Source organism: Vulpes vulpes, chromosome 4, assembly GCF_048418805.1.
Source record: "Vulpes vulpes isolate BD-2025 chromosome 4, VulVul3, whole genome shotgun sequence".
NCBI classification, from domain to species: Eukaryota; Metazoa; Chordata; class Mammalia; order Carnivora; family Canidae; genus Vulpes; species Vulpes vulpes.
Genome location: NC_132783.1, coordinates 17,054,523 through 17,077,105, shown reverse-complemented (window position 1 = coordinate 17,077,105; position 22,583 = coordinate 17,054,523). Strand labels below are relative to the sequence as shown.

At 42.9% G+C, this 22,583-nt stretch overlaps 1 long non-coding RNA gene across 2 annotated transcripts in view; it reads left to right on the top strand.

The window, feature by feature from the left end:
* The first annotated feature begins 1,293 nt into the window (after positions 1–1,293).
* Positions 1,294–22,583, top strand: part of LOC112933645 (uncharacterized) — a 401,082-nt gene continuing 379,792 nt past the window's right edge. Inside the window, exons 1-3 of one of the 2 annotated variants that reach the window (XR_012000938.1) lie at positions 1,294–1,431; positions 1,704–1,797; positions 2,124–2,233. This is a non-coding gene — a long non-coding RNA (uncharacterized lncRNA). Of the gene's footprint in view, positions 1,432–1,703; positions 1,798–2,123; positions 2,234–12,802; positions 12,909–22,583 lie in introns of those variants that run through there. The other variant, XR_003237709.2, reaches the window with a different exon arrangement.

Genomic DNA, 22,583 nt, shown 5'->3' with positions numbered 1-22,583 from the left:
AGGGAGAGCGAGCTTGGGGCAGGGCAAAAGCAGAGGGAGAGGGAAAGGGAGAGAATCCTCAGTCTCCCCGCTGAGCACAGAGCCCAATAAGGGGCTGGATCCCAGGACCCTGAGATCGTGACCTGAGCCAAAATCGAGAGTCAGCCACTTAACCCACTGAGCCAGCCAGACACCCCCTAAAAAACGACTCCTAGCATGGTTTAGAGCAGTGGTTCCCACATTTGGCTGATGAGCAGAACGCTAGTAAATTTAGTACAGATTCCAAGGTTCTAGAGCTTCTGTACCAATGTCCAGGGGTGGGCCCCCCAAGAATCTGTATCTTTAAAAAGCTATCCAGGTGATGCAGATCTTCTGGCGGAATTTAGAACCACTACCATAAAACCAGCAGGGATTTTAAATTCTTAGTTTTATCTCAGCCTCTCGTTGAATGTGCTCCTGTAATGGTTTAAGGTAATAATGACCTTGTTGTAGGCGATTTCCTGTTGATTAACGATCAGTTGGAAGAGGCTGTCTCTAGGATCTTTCAGTTCAGACTGCCAATAATTACCCAACGAGAGATTCATTCGCCTGCAGTGCAAATGTGTAAAGTTTTCCTCTACAAGGAACATTGCACTCCTAGGTTGTCTTAATTGCATTCCTTTTATAATTCATCTCTCAAATGCCACAGTTGCTCTAAAACAGAAAAGAAAAGAAAAGAAAAAAAAAAAAAACAAACCCCAAACCCAAGAGGATCAAAGTGTATGTCTCTGCTGGAACAAACAGAAGCGAGAGAGGCTGGGGAGAAGATTTAGCCCTTGGGTGGATTTTGCTGAAATGTTCTATTTGTGCAGCGGTGATTTGTACCAGGTAATGTGAACTGGGTTGCCCTCGGTCTCTTTATAGATTACACCCCATTTCCTTTACCTCGCTGCTAAGCAGTTCTCGGGGGGATTACTCTCCCTCAAAGGGTCTCTCTGCTAACCCAGTCATCTGCCACATATGCTTCCACTTTCCGTGCTGCTGGACGGCCGGTGGCTTCCCAGAGCCTGCCTGCCTTTCAAATTGCTCGGGCTGGAGCTGCAATCCTTCCACCCACCCCTTTCCCGTGAGGTAAAGAGAATGTTCATACCCCAGGTCTTGTTACCAAGCAACAGAGTTCCATTTGCCAATTGCCACCATTTCCTTCTCATAGTATTACAGGCCTTATTATTAACATTTAGTTCAGAGAAATTGCTGTCATTATGTGAAGTAACTTCCTTTAGAGGTTATTCATTAACCTTAGGTATTTTACTGTGTAATTATAATTGCCAAGTGCCGCAGGCTTGGAAAACCTTTGAACTCCTCAAGGTATTAGGGGACGGCAGAAAGGATATTATCTGATTTCTCTTCCTTCTCCAGTTTTCAGGCTGAAGGTGCCCCATTTCCCCTCCAGAGGCGTCTGCCTTCCTAAAGGTAAACTGTGCCCTCCCGTTCGTCCAGGTCGCCCACTGTACACCCCGAAGAGAACTGTGACGAGCTTGCCCTCTTAGGGTCTTGCGATCCCCAGATGCGCTAGGCCAGCCTGAAGTTGCTCCTCCTTTGTCTTAGGGAAAAGTGGGGGTGGTGGTGGGGGTGGTGGTGGTGGGGGGGTATTCGGGAGCCCACGTGCCTGGCGTGCACACTCGTGCACAGGCGGGGCTCCTCGCAGACCTCACACAATACCTGAAATTGTGTATTGTGCACAGTGTTGCTCTGGCTGCAGCGGAAGACCTTCATCCTCCTGCTCACTCCACGGCTCGACAAAAGCAATTTTTCACTCCCGGGCTTTGCAGGAGCCAGGTGTGCATTCCATAATACGCCTATTATGCGGCCCTTCTCGGTAGCCACCGCCTATACAATGACCCTTCTGATTTGTCCTATTGCGTGGTTGCCAAGGACTTTGGTCCCCACCCAGTACAACTTGAGGTAGGCCTTTCACATATATTTTCGGGCAAAAAGAAAAAAAAAGAAAAAAGAAAAAAGAAAGAGAGAGAGAGAGAGAGACAAATGCACCCCTGCCTCTTTGTTTTCAGACAGACAAAAGCAACTGGCGTGTGCCTTCCCCCCAAACCCAGGTGCCTGCAGCTCGGGCGCCCTAAAGAGGAAACCTGTTCCCCTCCTCCCAGGTTTCTGGTTTCTCCACCCCACCTCCCCGCAGTCCTCCGCTCCTGCACCCAGGGCTTCCGGCCTCCACCCCGACATTCCAGGTAACCTGACTCCCCGACGGCAGAGGCGGGGGCCGGGGCCGGGAGGGCGCGGCCACGTGACCTCCCCGCCCGCCGGAGCGCGCGCCCCGCTCGGGGACCGGGGGAGCCCAGCGCCCTGCTTCGAGACCCAAGTTTAAAAACATTAGATTTGCCGAAAGGCCGCTTGCTTCTGCATCAGGCAGCGTCCCCCGCGATCATCGCAAGTGCAAGGGCGAGGCGGGCCGTGGGGCGCCGGCGGCGCGGGTCTGACGGCGGAGGCCGGGCGGGGGCCTGGGGGGGCGGGGCGGGGGCAGCCTGGGCTGGGAAGGGCGCCCCCCGGCGGCTCCCTCGCTCTGCCCCGGCTCTGCCCTCGCAGCTCTCGCCGCTGTACTATGATGTCATACATGATGTGTGTAATAGCTACATGGTAGATGGGAGAAAATAGTATATCATATATAATAAATATGTAATAAAACGGGAGAAAACATAATATATATTATGTATAATAAATATATAATAAAATGGGAGAAAATATATATGATATATATGACATAAAATGGGAGAAAATATTATAATATCATATATTAATATATAATAAATATATAATAAAACGGGAGAGAATATAATATATATTGTACATAATAAATATGTAATAAAATGGGAGACAATATTGTATCACATGTTAATATATAATAAATGTAATATATAATAAAATGGGAGAAAATATATATGATATACATAATATAAAATGGGAGAAAATATTATAATATCATATATTAATATATAATAAATATATAATAAAACGGGAGAGAATATAATATATATTGTACATAATAAACATAATAAAATGGGAGAAAAGATAATATATATTATATATAATAAATATATAATAAAATGGGAGAAAATATGATATATATAATATATAATAAAATGGGAGAAAATATTATATCATATATTAATATATAATAAATATATAATAAAACGGGAGAGAATATAATATATATTGTACATAATAAATATATAATAAAATGGGAGACAATATTAATCACATATTAATATATAATAAATATATTTTCTCCCATTTTATTATATATAATGGGAGAAAATATATTATGTATAATATATAATAAAATGGGAGAAAACATATATAATATAATACATATAAAATATAAAATGTATAATAAAATGGGAGAAAATATATATTATGTATAATAAATATATAATAAAATGGGAGAAAAAATATATGATATATAAAATATATATTCTCCCATTTTATTATATAATATAATAAATATATAATAAATGGGAGAAAATATATTATATATAATATATAATAAACATATAATAAAATGGGACAAAATATTATAATATATAATATGTATAATAAATATATAATAAAATAGGAGAAAGTCTCCCCAAGGAGCCGGGCCTCCTCTCCAGCGCCCGCTAGCCAGTGAGCCAAGCAGCCTGGAGGCCCGTGGCGTGGGCGCTGGGCGCTGGGCGCTGGGCGCTGCGCACACGGGGCCAAGGGATGCGTGCGCTCCCTGCTCCCAGGGGTTGGGACCCAGCGAGGACGATCGCTGCTGTGGGCGAGAACTTCCCGCGCCCGGGCTCTGTGCCACCTTCCTCCGTTCCTCGCGAGGGTCCCCACTGTACCGTCCTCCCATCCACCCAGGTGTTGGGGGCCCGCTTGCCCCGGGTCACACGGGGCGGGGCCGTCGGGCTGCGCAGGCGCGAGGCGGCCCGCGGGGGACCTGTGCGCCGCCCCAGGACGGCGAGGGCCGGGTTGCCCTTGGCGCGGGGACGGTCACGGTCCGGCCCTCTGCCCGGAGGGCCCCGAAGCTGCGTCGGGGCGCCCCCGAGGACGCTTCAGCCACCGCTGCCCTTTGGGATCCTACACGGACTCGGCGCCCTGACAGTGACCTCCCCCTGCCCCGAGGCCGCGGTCCCCGCGCAGTGTCCTGTCCTCTGCGAAGGCACCATCAAGTAGAGAGGAAACGTCGCTCGGAACGGTTAACTGCAGGAAGCCTGTGAGCTTCCTCACCTTCCCAACCGCAGGAAGTGCTGCCAAGAACTTCGCCTCAGCCAAGTGGGCCTGGATGGTCTCTAAGTCCTTTCCTCCAACATTTAATGATTCGTTTGCTCCCCGCTGACGCAGTGACCTCCTGAAACACAGTCCGGGGCAGAGGGTGTCACCGGGACCCCAACGGCAGGACTGACGGTAGACTATCCTCAACTCAGTGTGCCACCCAGGATGGCAAAAGGACCAAACAGAAGGTGGTTTCCCACATAAGCCAACATCTTGATATATTTTTTTTAATAACTTGAAATGCCAGCCACTAGGATTGTCTGAGGATCATGGGGAGATACATCCTTTGACCTGGTGTATAATCCTTTATCTCTGGATGCTGAGCTAATTACAGCAGCTCCCTTGGGCATGGGTCTGAATAGGAAACATTCTGGTGTTTGGGAAATGCCAGATTGATGGGAATTAACCCTGGGTCCACTGTTTTTGGTTTTGTTTTATTTTTTTTTTATTTATTTTTATTTTTTATTTTTGTTTCTATCCCTAGGTGATGGGGATTGAGAAGTCTTGAAATCCTTGTGTAGTATAATCCCCTCTTCTCTACACTAGAAATACAGGTATCTGAAAGTTTGCTACACTTCTGTGATTTGGTTTTGATTTTATTGAGTACTAATATTGGCCTCACTCATTGGTAAAAATATTGGGAAGTGTAGGTGTAGGAAAACCTAAGTTCTAGTTTTGGACCTGCTCCTAGCCAGCCTTGGGGCAGTTCATACTGATTCCCACCCATAGGGCCTTGGTTTCCTCATCTTTAAGGAATATAAAATAAAAATTGGGGCCAGGCCAGTGGTTTTCAAACCAGAGCATCTGTGCTTTTGTCTTTTCCATATTGGAATTATCTGAGTTTTGTATAAGATGTTTGTTTAAGAAATGGAAGAGAGATTCACTGCTAACAACTGTTATAAACCCCCTGTTTCAGGGGCCCACTGAGTTGGTTAGCTCTAACGTTTTACAATTTTTTTTTTTAAAGTAGGCTCTGTGCCCAATGTGGGGCTGGAACTCATGACCCTGAGATCAAGAGTCACATGCTCTGCTGACTGAGCCAGCCAGGCACCCCTTTACAATTCTCTTAAAGGCACTTGGTGATGGCCGTGCTTCTTGGGAATCACAGTTGTTTCCTTTGGCTGGATTATAAATTGCACAAAGGAAAGGAGCAGAAGACGAGGCCAGAAATGAGGTTTCAGTCCGGATTTGGGCTTGCCATGGGTGCTGGGCCAAGGAGCGTGGGCACTGCGTAGTCGGAATTCAGGAGCCACCAGTGGTTTTTGAGAGCAAAATGTTGTCAGTTATGATTTGCGAGGCAGCTGTGAGTAACGGAGACCTGACCAAGAGTGGCCCAAGCCACTCGGTGAGGAAGCAACTGTATTTCCTTATATAAAAAGCCCCCGGAGATGGACAATGTAGGGCGGGCTCCAAGCAGTCTTTAGGGATCCAGGCCCCCTTCTGGTTTTCTGCTCTTCTGTTCTAGTGAAGCAAGCTTTCGTCCTCCTAGTTCTTTCAGGGTCCCAGTTGGTTCCCGGACTCCACCTGCCACGCTTGTCTCGCTGGCTAGAAGGAGGAAGGGAGAACCCTGCCGGGGTGTGCATCCCAGCTGAGTCAGCTTGCTTTCATCAGCCTTCTCAGCAGTCCCTCACGACCCAGTTTTTTACATCTCTTTGGCCAGAACTTAGTCTCATTGCCACACCTCGTTTCGGAGGAGGCTGGGAAGTGTACAATTCGCTCTGGTCAGCAACGTGACTGGCTGAAAGTCAGGCCTCTGATACTAAGAGAGAAGGGAGGATGGATGTTGGGAGGCAGCTGGTGTGTAGTCTCTGCTACAGAAAATGATCCAAATTCTGCCCTGGATTCATTTATTTGGTGGCAATAGATGGGAAAGTAGGGCCTGGGGAGAGGAAGTGAGGACCTGATACTAAAGATGGGGAGGGGATAGGAGGGGTGCTAATCAGACGACGGCCTACAGGGATTTTGTTGGCTGGGCATGAGGGAGTAGGGGGATGTAAAGAAAAGGCCCAATTTTGGAACCCTGTGAAAGGGATGCTGGTAATGCCAGGGCCTCAAATAAGAAAGTTGGAGGAGGAGGAGTTTTAGGAAAGGAGGTCATGAATGAGATTTTGGACACCTTGAGTTTCTGGTGCTGGTGGCACACCAGGATTGGAGCCTGGGGAGTTTGTGTCATATATTTCCAAGTCACTATAAAGTTTACCTAATTTTTAAAATCCTCATATCTAGGATGGCCTAATGTCTGAGATACTCTTCTGGGCTTCATAAGTTGTTACTTAAGGACATTCTGTTACTCGTGATGGAGTAGGACAATGGGGTTGCCTCTTGTCTGCTGAACCTAAGAGCCACAGAGGTCCTCTCCCACCATTGGGCTTAAGGATCCTGATAGTTATGACAGGGATAATGTTTCAGGCAAATAAATGCACATTTCTTAAAAGGCTTCTGCTCAGATTCCCTATGTGTTTTTCTACCCTAGAGAGCTCAAATATGGGCACAATGCAAAACCCTTCAATTCTGGTCCAGAGGCATTTCTTAGCAGCAGACTTCCTTATTTCCATTTTGCTCTCAGCTTCCACCTGGCCTCACCTGACCTTCCTTGCCTGAGGCTCATTGTCAGGGTGGCACAGACTAAGGGGTGCTGCCCCTGTATTCAGGAGGGATGTACGTGAGGAGCCATGTCCAACATCTCGAGTCCAGGAGAAAAACTTACAATGAAAATGTGGAGCTGAGATCCCAAGTTGGATGGGGAGTGGCAGCAGTTAAGGAGGTTAGCAGTAAAGGTGGTCAAGAGACTAAGGGTTAAGGCAAGGGGTTGTGAGCCAAGGCAGCAGAATTTAAATCCGCTGAGCACAGGGTGTGGCGTGGAAAGCCCTAAGTGCATTTTACCTGGATAAAAGCAGCTCCTTTTAAAGACAACCGAGGTTGAGACAGTCCCAGGTGTGGGCCTTAAAAAAGACATGCTCAGTGAGAGAAGAGAGAGTAGTCTTCCCCCAGCTTGCCTGTAGTGACTAGTAAGCCTAGTTATATAAACCTAGATTGGACATCTTTTCATTCAGAATTTTGGAGGCATTGATCCTTTGTCACCTAGCCCAGGATGTTGCAGTTGAGGATAGTAATTCTGACTACCAGTCCTTTATTTGTGACCTTTTTTTATCTTTCCAGAAGCTCTTAGTAGCTTTTCAATTTGACATCCAAGTGCTTTGCTGTAAATCTTTTATTATTCAGTGTGTTGTTCCCTTAATGAGCCCTCCCTGAAGCATGAGGGGTTTTCTCATATTATCTCTTTGATAATTTCTTCCATGATTATTTCCTGTTTTTTTTTTTTATTCTTTGTGGAAATCCTATTAGTCACATGTGAGATCTCCTAAACATCTTTTCTCTCTTATTTTTCATCCCTTTGTATTATATTCTGTGGCTCTCAATATTGCCTTCTTTATAGGGCAATGAAAACATTTTTTTTTTCTTATTATCATCCAAAGGGTGGGCATGGGATAGGGCCAGGGAAGGCTTTTTGTCACTGGCACTTTGGTGGGCAGGTGATCTGAAGTTTCCCCTCATTTGCAGCTGGTCACTATCCACATGGCTCTAGTCTTTCCTGTGATTTGACACAACTGAGGCTCATTGGTCCCTTGGATTTCTAAATGGAAAAGGAGGCCTTCTTTGCAATCCAAGCTTTCTGTGTCTCTTTGTCTTAGAACATATGTTCAGACTTCAGGTTAGTAATGTAATTAAGGAATTGAAGAAGGGGATGATTACGAATGAATAATCTTCTGTTATTAGTATACATAGAGTGATTTTAGTTCTACACAGATCATGATGATTTGGTTGTATGGCGGCTTCAAGCAGCCAACCACCTGTATTGCCTGAAGAAGCTGCTTTTTCTGGCAGAACTTGGGATTAACCTTCATTTTAGAATATTTTCTTTAGAACATCATATTGGCATAATACAAATTTAAGAACGCTTGTTTGTTTATTGTGTTTTTTAATAGAATTTGAGGATTTTAACAAATAGCAAAAATAATCTTTTACTCTACCCTCTATTGAACCTACCTTTTTTTTTTTTTAAGATTTTATTCATTTATTCATGAGAGACACAGAGGAAGAGAGAGAGAGAGAGACACAGAGGCAGGGACACAGACAGAGGGAGAAGCAGGCTCCTTGCAAGGAGCCCGATGTGGGATTCGATCCCAGGACTCCAGGATCACACCCTGGGCCAAAGGCAGGTACCAAACCACTGAGCCACCCAGGGATGCCCGAGCCTACCTGTCTTATAGGAAGTCGAGGCCTTGCCAGAGTACTCCATGTCCTGCCCTGCTCCCCTGCCCCCAGACCTTTAGCAAACTCTCTTCTTTTTTAAAGATTTTTTTTATTCCTTTATTCATGAGAGACACACAGAGAGAGGCAGAGACATACCAGAGAGAGAAGCAGGCTCCGAGTGGGAAGGCCAATGTGGAGCTCGATCCTGGGACCCTGGGATCATGACCTGAGCCCAAGGCAGATGCTCAACCACTGAGCCACCCAGGCGCCCCAGCAAACTCTCTTCTGTCTACATTCTACGGTGCTGCTACACCATCTTGGCTCTTCCATTTTGAGGCCATCTCTTGCTATCTTGCATGCTTTTCTGCTCTTCCTTTCTTGATTCCTCTTCCTCTCATTCTAAGTTGGTGTTTTTGAGTAGGTGATTTGTGGATGTCCAGCATTAGAATCCCCTGGGGCGTGACCAGATCTCTTGGATCAGCACCTCTGGGGGTCAGATGGGAGTGGCTGAGGGGTCTGCTTGCTGGTCAGGCACTCCTGGGATTCTCTTGCACGTTGGAGTTCAAAATATTCAAATTCCCAATATCTGCCTAGCTCAGTTCCTGACCCTATGTCATATCTTCAGTCCTTCCTCTTGGGGAGTTCATACACTGGCCGACTTGACTCTCCTCAAAGCACCAGAGGCTCCCCTCCAGCTCTGACTATTTATTTAGCATTGAATCTCCTAATTCCAACTATTCACAGGGACTCTCCTCAATGCTAGATATGACCGCTCATGCTTGCCATCTATTGGCACAACATCCCCAAGAGTTAGGTAATTTTCTCCTAGGCTATTTTATGGATGAGGCCACAGAGTCTGGGAGGGATATATATGGTAGGACTTGTTTTGTTAGAATCATAATAAACACGTATTGAATACATGGATGAGACAATGATTTACCCTGTACACACTATCTTTGTAGACTTTATATGTAAAGTCTAGATTTGTTGTTCTTTTTTGTGATACTTCTGCTAGGGCCGCTGGGAGGTAGCAGAGGGGGAAACTAAGTTAGGTGCAAGAATTCACCATCAACAATCAAAGTGCAAAAGCCACGGGACCCTCCCGCGAATATGACAGGGTTAGCTAGGAGTGATCTAAAATGAGGCTTTACCCAATTGTATTTTTTTTTTCTTTTTGGTGGAATTGTGTGGTGCTTGTTGACTGTTGATTATTGCAGAGCTGGGTCAGTCAGAGGTCAGGAAGGCAGGGAAGGGGGAAGCTGTGGCTTACAGATGGAACAAGCAGTTCCACCATCCTGTGCAAGATCTCTGGAAAAAAACGCAGGGTTTAAAAACCCCATTTTGGCACTTTTCTTTGTAAAATTATCTGAAGAACAGATCACTGCACTGTTCACACTCTGCATATGAAACAATACAAATGTCATAGGAAAGAAAATCCCATTGTGAGAAAGCAGTTAGAATAATTGCACGTTAGAAGAATTAGGTCACCCCTGGCCAGATCTGGTGGCGACTGGACTCCGTCTTAGTGCTTGAGAGAGGAATGTTTGATCCAACGGAGAGTGGCCATTGAGTGCACCCCCTCAGCTTCGCAGGTTGCTGTTAGATCCCAGGGGGTTGACTGCTTCCTCCGCGGAGCTCCCCCCTACAGCTGGAATTGAGGCTTGTTTCTCCAGCTGTCTAACCTTCAGTTTTATCTGTCTCTCGTTGACCTCTTAGTTTTATAACGAGTCGGTTTATTTGCTTGTGCAAATTGAGTTTTCTTAGAGAGAAATAGAACAGAGCTAGAAAGAGGCCAAGGTTTTGATTGTTTCCTCTTACGAAGGAGAAACAGCCATGGGACCAGGCACTGCAGAGACTCTTCCTGCTAGGACAGTCCCTGTTGTTGGTTTATTTTAAGTCTGCCTAGTTAAATCTGGTGGGCAGAGAAATACCGTCTCTCTGGTCGGAGGTGGAACTATCTGCAGGGTTTACAAGCTAATTACTTCTCAATTCCCTGGGAGTTCAGAGAATTTGCTTAGCAACTGGCCTGACCAGTCCCCTTCCCCCACCTGCCCCCCAACGTCACTGTACTCACTGGTGGGGCTGATGGAGCAGTTTTTGAACTAAACCACGATTAGACATTTTGTGAAAATGGTGCCAGTCTTTTCCTCGATGGGACCCGAGCCTGTAACCCAGTCCAACAAAACGACGGAGAACAAGCCAAAAAAAACCTTTTTAAGAAACAACACAGGCAGTAGGAAATCCTACTGGTCAGGGCTTGTTTTCCTGGCTCAGGGCCTCATTCCAACCTGTTGCAATCAGCTCGAGAGTGTCTATAGGGACACCCTGGTGCAGGGGCCCCTCAGAGGAAAGGAGCTTTCACATTTCTGTTTGACTGGGCTCCTTGCCAGAGGCTAGGTTCAAAGTGCAGTTTCCAGTAATTTGCTGGGACTTCTCTGTGGGTTTGATAGGCCAGGACAGAAGCCTGCAAGCCGAAGTAATATTTCCTGATTTCTGTCATTTCTTAAGACAGGAGGGAAGGCTGCAGAGGGACTGGGGGTTGGAGGGCTTTTGTTGGCTCTGAGATCAGAGGGGGCCTTCCCTGCCTCTGGCTTCCCTGGCCCTTTCTCCTTGTCTCGTCGAGGGCCCTGGGCAGCCTGGCACTGGACTGGAATGGTGTGAGCTGCCCCCCAGGGCAAAGGTGGGGTGCCCATTCCGTGCGGCCAGCAAAGCCCTCCGTTGATTTACTGCACGCTAGTGCTGTTTGGAGCTATAAAGTTGTCGAGTAATGGCAATATGTTCTTGTTTTCTCCTATCTGTAGGATGAAAGCGAACATTTTTATAATCCTCCCCTCCTCACCACATTTAGTTCCCTGGTGTTGAACATGTGGGCTTGATTAAAGGGGAGAAAGAGCCACGGAGAGGAGTTAGATTCTCCATCCCCTCCTTCTCCTCAACCACCAAGGCCCCAAGCGTGGAGGGCAGGGCCCCGGCCTCGTCATCTCATCGTGGTGTGTCTATCACAGGACTCGACACGTCATGATTCATCGTCGTGATTCTGAATGAATGGTTTACTCAGTGAAGGGGTGGGCGGTCGCAGTGGAATCTCAAGTCAAAGAAGTATTCGGTGGAACAATGTGGGGTACAGGCTCCTGGGAGTGGTGCTTTATTGATTTTATTACAACTTATTTGCAACGAGGAGGAACTGTCTTCCAAAAAGGTTTGCTCCAGTGCCTGTATCAGCCACTCAGCACTTCAGAAGACCCAGCTGAGCAGGGAAGGCAGCGGGGGACAGAGGAGAGAGAAGTGGCAGGAGCCAGGGTTGAACTCATCGAGGTTTTTAGCCACATGCATCAAGTGGCGATCACCTTTCCAGCATCCTTTCACTGCCTCCAACACCCTGAAATCCAGGAAAACGAGACTGGACAAAAACCCAGGAATATACAAAGGGGAGTTACTTCCTTCTCCCCCACCCCCCCCCAAAGTTCCTTCCTTACATCCTTAGTTCTCCTACAATGCACTTCTTTTCATTTGCTAATTCGCCTCAGAAAGACTGACTATATGTGCTGCTTTTCCTCTAGCTTGGAAACTTGAATTATAGCAATTTAACATTATAACATAATTCCACTGCAATAAAGCAATTTGGGGCTGGCAGTGTGATGGAGTGGATGTCGGTGGAAGTGGGGAGTTTACTACAATGGATTTTTTTTTTCTGTGTTCGTTTAAGAAAAGCTAGCATAAAGCCATGTGGGTACGCAATCCGATTTAAATACATTTCAGCAGTCTTTAGTTACCATTAAAAAACCCCCAGAAACCTTGTGGCAAATTGCGGATAGGACCAGGCACCAGCTGGCTCCGAAGGTAAGTCTCAGGGAGGTGGAGAGCAAAGAAGAGATGAACTTAGAAACTCTCCTTGCCCAGGGACTTCTCATACCGTGGTGTAATGAGATTGGGTAATGCATTCTTGAGTGAAGCAAGGACCGCTTTCTCAGCATCCAACAGCTCCCATAAGGAGGGCCAGGGATTTCCCAACATGTACCTGACTATGACACATCTCTGTTTAAAAGAAGACAGGCACCTGCAGGAGACACTAGCTTTAAAGTTGATTTAAAGCACGTGTTACTGCTTCCTCTCAGTTCCTGCATGTGCTAGTGATCGGGGCATGTGATAAACCGCATCGTGCCTCCTCTATCTGTAATGTTAGGCCTTTGGCATTTATGGAGATAAAATCACCAGTTTCATCTACTCATGAGACATCCTAAAAGCCCTCAATATGTATAATTTGTATCTCCGTCAGGCCGAAAGCTCTGAAATTTTATCTTGTGCGTGGAAGCAAGCCTCTTGCCAGCGAACGAAGTGCCCAACTGCGTCAGTGAGATTCTGTTGTTCTTCACATATCTCGGGTGATATGGCCCATAAGTCCTTTCGAGTGGTCTTTTGGTTCCTTGTGAGGAAATGCTGTACAGGAGTCAGTTTGATGGAAATGACCAGTGAAGATCTAAGAAGATGAAAGCTCTTAGCCAAGAGAACATTGTATATAGAATTTGTAATCGTGTATTTTTGTCCTCATTAACTTATGAAGAAGCTGAAAGAGTTCCTTAGGCTTATCGAAGGTGCTTTCCTACATGCCACGGTGGATGTTACATGCTATAGTGATTTTTAAGAATTTGAGAATTTGTTAAAAACTTCCAGGGTCATTGATTTCATTTTTATTTTTCTTTTTTTTCAAAGGTTTTTATTTATTTATTCATGAGAGACACAGTGAGAGAGAGAGGCACAGACACAGGCTGAGGGAGAAGCAGGCTCCTTGCAAGGAGCCTGATATGGGATTCGATCCCAGATCCTAGGATCATGCCTTGGGCCAAAGGCAGACGCTCAACCGCTGAGCCACCCAGGCATCCCTGATTTGATTTTTCATTTTCGCTGTGCTTGGGATATCCTGGAAAAGATTGCCTAGGTTATCAGGCTATTAAAATTATTTTTATTACTCATTTTGGGACAAGCACTGTCAGAGGCCCCGTGGCAGTTAGATGACCAGTATTGAAATGAATGGCATAAACAGTATATTTATAGTATCTCTAAGCTACGGAACGGCTACATAAGTAAATGGGAATGCCTTGATTAGAAAACCTTAGAAATTAAATGCATTAGGAGGCAATTACTCATATTGCACAAGAATTCCTCACTGCAAGAGAAGGTTGGCTATAGGTTATGCGTCAGGTATGGGTGGTGTTTCTTTGGTTCTTTAATTGAGGTTGTTCTGCCAATTAAGTACAGACCACTCCCAAGCAGCTCTTCCTTTCCACCCCCATACCCGCCTCCTCTTTTCTTTTGGAATCCTTTCTTCCAATTCAATTATTCCGAAGCCAGCATAACAACTGGGTGGGAAGGAGGAAGGAACTAAAACGTAATGAGTGTCTTCACTGTTTTACAGACATTATCTCATTTAATTCTCCCAACACCCTCTGAAGTGAGGTACTGATAACACCCCATTTTGCAGATGACCTTCAGGAATGTTATGTAACTTGCTCTATGGGGACCGCCATCCGGATTTGTGCAGCTGTGAGGATGGAGCTCCTGCAGTGCCTCCCTCCTCATCCTCCACCGGGAGGATGTGGCCTGTTTGTGGGGCCTGTTTGTGGTTGGGTGAAGGGCATTTCATGGATTTCCTCCTTCTCCCCTCAAGGGCTGATCACTTCATCTCATTTATACTGGGTCTCCCTGATACACTGAAAAATGTAGTTCAGTTAAGGAACACATCTATTGTAGAAAGCAAGGAACATCTGATCCCTTTTTTCCCGCGTCTATGAATGTTAGAGTTCAAGGGTCATGCATGTAGTAAATGCTCTTCCAGAAAAGCCACTCTTTAAACGCATGTCACCTTATTCTTTATTTTCAAAATAATCCCAGACATCTCAGCCGGAAAGCTACACATCTAGGCTGTAATTTTAAATTTATCACTATGCTATCCTTGTGAAAACTTTCGACTCAACTCTTTTTTTCCCCCCTCAAATATGTCTAATACCACCATTACCTACTAACCGTGGATTGAAATAGCAAGTCATTATGATGTCTGAATTAACATCCAAAACACACTGGTTTTCTTCCAGGGTTCTCATATCTATTATTGTTAAAACATATAACTTATAAAACTCAAATGGTTTTCCCAAGCCAATTCTCTAATCACAGACATAAATTTCACTCCATTAAGGAAAGGAAACCGGGCAGTATGGCTAAAGTTAGGAATATGATCAAATTTCAAGGGAAGGAAAAAAAAAAGATTAGGCGTGGAATTCTTTCCATTGCTTTTGCTTGTGAAACATGGTTAAAATAAAACCCTGCTTTCCTGCACACATAAAGTGTGCAGTCCTTTAAAGTAAGAGGTTAGATCTGGGTAGCGCGCTGATTTGGCAGGGCGCTTTGCAGTATCTGAGTGCTGCCCACTTTTCCTTGGAACGGCAGAAGGGGTCCTGGGACTCATGAGAGAGCCAGTAAGACAGGTTCTCCTCCTTTCTGGATCTTAGGGTGGTTGGAAATTACTCAGTTGCATTTTCTCCCATGAAATACCTGTTGCATATGTATGAGTCCTCTAAATAATGATGGTCCCGAGCACTTGTGATAACTAGGCAGGCCTATAAATAAGGAACAGGGATGTGGGGGTGGGGGGCAAAGTCCAGCTCCATGTGCTATGGATGGTAGATTTAGTGGTATTCTTTTGATTGCTACTCCTGAAAATACCTCAGCCCCTCAAGGATTGCTTTTTAATGTTAATCAAGATTTTTCTTAATAGAAGTCTCTTTTCAATCTGTTAGGCCTGCTTTCTTGTGATCTTTAAAAACTCGGTTGTGTTTAACTCTTTCCTAAAAATGTTAATTCTTCTATTATCTGTATTAAGAACACTAGTAGGCAAGATAGTCTCTATCTACACCCACCTCACCAACATGCGCACGTTTCCTTGCATGTTGAGATGCAGATTATCGATTCCATTGCATTAATTTATATGTTTTAAACAATACACAAGGTGATATAATTTTTGATGTTTACAACCGATAGACATTTATATAGTCTGAGTTTGAAATAGCTCAATATAGTTAGCAGAGAAAGAAAACATTTTTAAAGTTCTTCTAGTGAGTTAAAAAGTAAGATAAGAAAAGTTTATTTTTAAAAGCTGCATTATTGGGCAGCCCGGGTGGCTCAGCGGTTGAGTGCCGCCTTCAGCTCAGGGTGAGATCCTGAAGACCCTGGATCGAGTCCCACATCAGGCTCCCTGCATGGAGCCTGCTTCTCCCTCTGCCTGTGTCTCTGCCTCTCTCTCTCTGTGTCTCTCATGAGTAAATGAATCTTTAAAAAATTAATAAAATCTGCACTATTGGCAGAAATAAGAATTATTGGAAGTATACCGTTTGGGAAGCAAAGCAGCAACATGTATTAAAATTTAAAGAGAATGACAACATATCCTTCAACCCAGCAGTCTCATGCTTGGAGATCTGTATCATATAAAAAAAAAAAAAAAAACTATCTAGGGCAGCGCCAGTGGCTCAGCAGTTTAGCGCCGCCTTCAGCCCAGGATGTGACCCTGGAATCCCAGGATCCAGTCCCACATCAGGCTCCCTGCATGGAGCCTGCTTCTCCCTCTGCCTGTGTCTCTGCCTCTCTCTCTCTCTGTGTCTCTCATGAATACATAAATAAAATCTTAAAAAAATATATCTACAGTTATCAAGTATCTCTCTGTTGTATCACCCTATTTTAATTTTTTATGACTTAATGACATTATCTCCCATTCATTCATTCATTCATTCATTCTCTTCTCCCACTGCAATATGAACTATATGCAAGCAAGGACCATGTCTGTTTCCCTTACCCCTGGAACTCTAGCATCTGGAATAGTCTCTGGCATAGAGTAGGCCCTCATTAAAATTTGTTGAATGAAAAGAATAAAATACCTATAGATCAGAATGTATTTTAAAGGATATTTATTGAAATATTATTGTAATGGCAAAAATCTGGAATCAAGAGAATGCCCATTATTGAGGGGCTAGCTGGGAGCCCCATCATGCCTGGCTAAGCAGTATCATGTAGAAGTTAATGGCATAGGGGATCCCTGGGTGGCTCAGCGGTTTAGCGCCTGCCTTTGGCCCAGGGCATGATCCTGGAGTCCTGGGATCGAGTCCCACATCAGGCTCCCTGCATGGAGCCTGCTTCTCCCTCTGCCTGTGTCTCTGCCTCTCTCTTTGTGTCTCTCATGAATAAATAAATAAAATCTTAAAAAAAACAAAAAAGAAGTTAATGGCATAGCTGTACTATCAGGCTGCCTGGGCTTTAATCCCTATGTAGATCTTAAATGTATCACGAAGAACCTTGGGAAAGGTGTTGTTTCTATGACTCAGTTTTCTTATGAATAAAATGAGGACAACAAAAAATAAAAAAATAAAAAAAATAAAAATAAAATGAGGACAACAGCAATACCAATCTTGTAAGGTTTTTGTGAGAAGTAACACAGGCAACTTATATGGGAACAGTCCCTGGTACCTAGGAAGTACTCCATAAATATGAATTATTCTTATTTCATGAACTATTAAAGAAAGTGAATTAGATATCACTTAACTTGGAGGAAGTTCCACGATGCACTGTTTAGTGGACAAATTATGATACAAAGAAGTATGTGTAATGGATACTATGTTTATAAATCTAACGATAATAATAAAACTCCCATATATGTTTAATATGCTTATAAAAGCATAAAATTACGGAATATATATACTAGGTATATAAAGCTGGGTGTGGGAAGAGCAGGATTAGGGTGTGGGAAAGAGGAGAAGGGAAAGCTGAAAGAAAACAAAATGTCTAGGTAATAAGATATTCACATTACCAAGGCATTACCAATACCATGATTAAAATTACGGAATACATGCGCGTATGAATGTGCACGTGATGAAGTGCTTAAAAAGTGAGTCTAAATATTAATGGTGGTTGTCTCAGGGACTTGAGATAATTTCTTCCTTTATACTTGGATATATTTGAATTTTTGATAACAATCATGTCTTGTTTATATAATCAGAAAAAATATTGTTTGTATAATCAGAAAACATATTTTTACTGTAAGAGAAAAAGAGATAAAGCAGTATTTCTTTATTTCTGTAACTCTCTATGAAAGGAAGAGAGACAGCATTTGGTTGGATGTGTCTCTTCTAGAGGCTTCAGAGCCTGAGGAGCTGTGGGTACCCAATTTTAAGGATCACTTGGCCACGTGGTCTGAGTACAAGATGGATTTAGTTTTTGGCAAATTACATGCCTGCTACCTCCATCTTCTCCTCTTTTGAAAAGGTGAACTCAAATCTGAGGGATTATGTGAACCAAAGGTGCTGTAAACACGGGCAAATGGACCACAAAATTCTTGAAAATGGGAGCGAAGGGAATCACAAATGCCCATATCTGCAAATACTTCATCCATAGCAGGCTCTATGGACCCCAAAGCTAGAAATCTTCTTAAAATTCCACTTTCCTCATATCAAAGCTTTGTTCAAAAACCCTATTACCTTTGTGTCACTTATAAAACTTGAAATTCTCAAGACTGTTGCAGCATCCGATGTCTTTGCTAACTTTCTCTTCCGCTCTTTCTTTATACGGGCTTCTGCTCTCATCAGTGTCAAAATCTTTCCTTCCTTCGTTCATGCCCTTCTCCCTGTTTTGCTCTCTTCTGAATCCTACTCAACCTCTCAGCCATGTCTCAAGCCTCTCTTCCTGGAAATAATTTTGATGTATTCTGGTGCCCAGGGACATCTCTGCCCTGATCTTCCACTGGGTCTGTCTTGTCATTACCTTCACTAGCCTGATCACTTAGCACTCAGGGTGTACTTCCTTAGGCAGTCATCCAACCTCATATGCCATTTTTCTCTTCAACTGGGAAACTCCTCGTGATGAGGCTGGTGCCTTTTCCTTTCTTGTATTTCCACAGTTCCTAGTGCATCGACTTGGGTATAATTGGCATGCAGTCAATTTTTGCTGAACGATAGGTGTAATTTATTTCCATATAAGCTTGTCTATGTAGATCAAAATGTCCACTCAAACGTGGAAAGCAACTTGAAGAGCCTTTCAGATCCTCAGACATATGTACGTGTTCAGGGATAGGAATCTGAGTTTGTGATAAGCGGGATGAATGAAAAACGAAACTAAATGAGAGACATGCAATTTTTGAAAACTGGAACCTGAACTATTAATAGTTCAGGTAAGTAGTAATAGTAATAGTAGCTAAGGACTTCTAGGTTTTATTATGAGCTAGTTTGTCCAAATACCTAACATATATTTACTCATTTAATCCTTAAGACAACCCTATGAGGCAGACACATTGCTGTTAGCCCCATTTTACAGAGGATGAAACACAACTGATCTGGTTCCTGTGCGTATTGAGTTTCTTTAAGTTGTTTAACTGAAAAATGAATTTGATGATTTTTGTCTGCAAACTTACCTCTATGGCTACATCTGCACAAAAGATAAAACTCACACACTCAAGTACTTTGTAGATGTTATGACTATGATTCTGTTTAAGATGAGGTTTAAAAGAAATGAATTTGGTTTAAAGAAATAATTAGCAAACAACCCCCCCACCCCAGGAATGTTTTTTAAGGCAGACGTGTTGTGAAGAAGCTATTTATCTTTAATCTGAGAATTCTGTCCCTGCCTTTCTGAGAGTAGGGGAGGGGGATTTTTAAAAAGTCAGTGTATAATTCCTAAAAGAAATTTAATAGTTACGTCTGGTTTTTAAGCCAAAGACAGCTTTATTGTCTACCTCATTCAAATGATCTTGTCTGTATATGATTATGATTTTACCCCCAAAGGCTGAGACTTGCTATGAGCAAGAAAGAGGTGCTCAAAAGAATTTTCTAATAGTTTCCAAAGGGAATTTTAAGACGAGAGTTCCAAAGATGATGGCAGTGTTTTGTTACTCAAATTCTGGAAAGATCAAGCCATTATTCCAAGGTGGGACAGCTATTCAGGGGCACAGACAAATGAAGATCCAGGGGTTTTGACTCTACTCCACTCCATTTTCTCTGGAACTACATTACCACTAGAGGTCTCAGCGAGGACTTCTGGGCTGGCCCTGGAGGTAGCCCATGGGAGAGAATAGAGAGCAGTCCCTTGGGGAGTTGATATAAAGATGTGGTGTTAAGCCTCTGCTTTGGGAGCACCAGATGGAGTATCAAAGTAGTGAAAATGAGAAAGATTAGTCATTCTTTGTTGTCAACTTAGCTACTGTGTGAGGAGTAAGGAGATTGTTGGATTTATGTTATATTCCTCACTAAGAGTAAAGAATAATAATTTCTCATGAGCCAATCTTAAGGGTTTAAAGGCCCCGAAGCTCTAAGCCAGGGCTTCATCCAGTTTTGTGGGCCCATTTAAGCATTTACTGTATATCAAGAATTATTCTAGGTACTTTACACATATTGCCTCATTTAATTCTCCCAACAACCCATTGAGATGGCAATGTTTGTGTGGTTCCTATTTTACAGATAGGGAAGCCAAGTTGCAGAGAGATTACACACCTTGCTCTAGTTTGCCAAAGATTACGTTGCTATTAAGTAGTTGAATTGGGATTCAAACACTGGGAATTTGGCTTCAAAACATCATCAATTAACAAAATCTTGTTATTGAAAATTTCAAACATTCCAGAAGTAGAGAGAATAATGGAAACTCCCTTTACCATCTCCTAGCTACAACAATCATGAAGTTATCGCCAATTTTGTTCCACCTGTATCTCTGCCTACATATCAGTCTCAGCCCCCTTCCTAGATTACTTTTAAGAAAGCATAGAAGTCCTATCATATCATCCATAAATATTTCAGTAAGTATTGCTAAACAAATAATGGCTTAAAAATACACTTTTTAAAAAATAAGGTGAACATAGTACCTGTGGTCTTTTTTTTTTTTGACATTGGCAGCTTTGAAAACCATTGTCTAGATTTATGATATTCTAATTCTATTATTTCTTATTAGTTTACTTGCCAGGATACTATCCGTATACCAAGTATTTGATTATCATGTTGTATAATTTGCATAGGGAAGGCCAGATAGATGCTATATTCACAACCACCTCTAACCTTTTTTTTTTTTTTAATTAGTTTCAATGGATTGGTTTCTTAACATCAGCCAGACTTGGTTATTTCATTTGCTGAAAGTATTATAATGAACTTATGGATGCTTAAACATATTTCCTCTTTATTTCATGCATTTTCTTATCAATGCTCAAATTGTCCTATTTTGGCCAGTGGGAGCCTCTTCATGTTGGGCTTAGGAGTCCTTCAATCATTATCAATAGCTTTCTTATTTGCTGGTATGACAAAATGTTCTAGGTTCATCTTGTGTATTTCTATCCCTAAACCTAGAACTGGGCATTTTTTCAAGAAACTGACATTCTTCTATGGGAAATGGTATTGTTTGGAGACTACAACCTGGATGTGAGGGGTGCTTATTGCTATTGAATTGATGGTTCCCTCTCTCCCTCCCTTATTTCTTCCTCTCTCCCCTTCCCACCTTTTCTCTTTCCTCTTTTTATTTCTTTTTTAAAGAGAAACTAAATAATGGGTTCTTACTGATTCTTATTTGTTTTGTCTTTATAAATTTATATATAAACCAGAATAACAATATAAATTATTATTAAAGCATGATTATCAAAAACAGTTTAAATTTATTTTCCACGTTTTCATCTTTAGAGTATATATCCCTAGGGTTGTAAAACTATTGACTTTTAGTCAGTAGAAGCCAGCTCTGTACAATCTACCAACTTCCTAGGTAGTTAAATTTGTTTCATTTTGCTTTAGAGTTGTAGTGTACATATCTTAAATTTTATTTTATTTAATTTTGTTTTATTTTATTATTTTATTTATTATTATTATTTTTTATTTTATTATTTTTAGAGATTTCATTTATTTATTCATGAGAGACACATAGAGAGAGGCAGAGACACAGGCAGAGGGAGAAGCAGGCTCTGTGCGGGGAGCCCAATATGGGACTCCATCCTGGAGCTCCAGGATCATGAGCTGATCTGAAGGCAGATGCTCAACTGCTGAGCCACCCAGGCGTCCCTTAATTTTGTTTTAAAGTCATGTAAAACAACATGTATTCAGAGAAGTCAGGTGTCCATTGCTGTCTCCTCCTCCTCTGTAAGTAATTTTTAAAAAAACTTCATTGCTTATCTTTCTATTTTTTTTATAACAGCAAGTATATGTAGATATTGGTATCTCTACCCCCTCCACATTCTTAGATAAATGTTTGCTTAATATACACATTTTCCTCCACTTTTTAAAAATACAATTTTATACCATTTATCTTAGCAGTCACTCCTTAGCAGCATACGTGCAAATTTCTCATCCCCTTGAAAGCTGCATTGTTTATTCAACCAGTCTCCAAGTGATGGCTATATGAATTGTTTCCTGTCATACTTAAAGGTCTGTCCATATGTTGCTCAAAATCTAAAGACATTTATGTAGGGGGAGAAGTCTCATTCCAGCAAAGGGACAAAATTAGATGAAATGTAATCTATAATTTGGGTCGATCTCTTATTTATCGTAGTATATGCGAAGTAAGAAAATCTTTCTGTTTAGTAGTGGGCTTTGGAAAGTAATAGGAGGGATGCTTGGGTGGCTTAGCGATTGAGCCTCTGCCTTTGACTCAGAGCGTGATCCTGGAGTCTCAGGATCAAGTCCCACATCAGGCTCCCTGCATGGAGCCTGCTTCTCCCTCTGCCTACGTCTCTGCCTCTCTCTCTGCATCTCTCATGAATAAATGAATAAAATCTTAAAAAAAAAAAAAAAAGGAAAGTAACAGGAGAATCAGGGTCATGTGGTTTCTTAGGGATTCTGGCAGGTCCTAGTAACAGAGGTACAAATTGGTTTAGTTCTGCCACTTTAACTTTCCACATGTAGATGGTAATATGCTAGGAGTAGCTACAAGCTTCCAGAAGACCATATGCTCATATGACACATTACTGATGTAGTACTCTTGGCTTTCCCCAGTTTTATCTCTACCTCTTTATCTATTATCTTTTAAAGAGTAAATTTACCCTCGTGTATTGTAATATCACT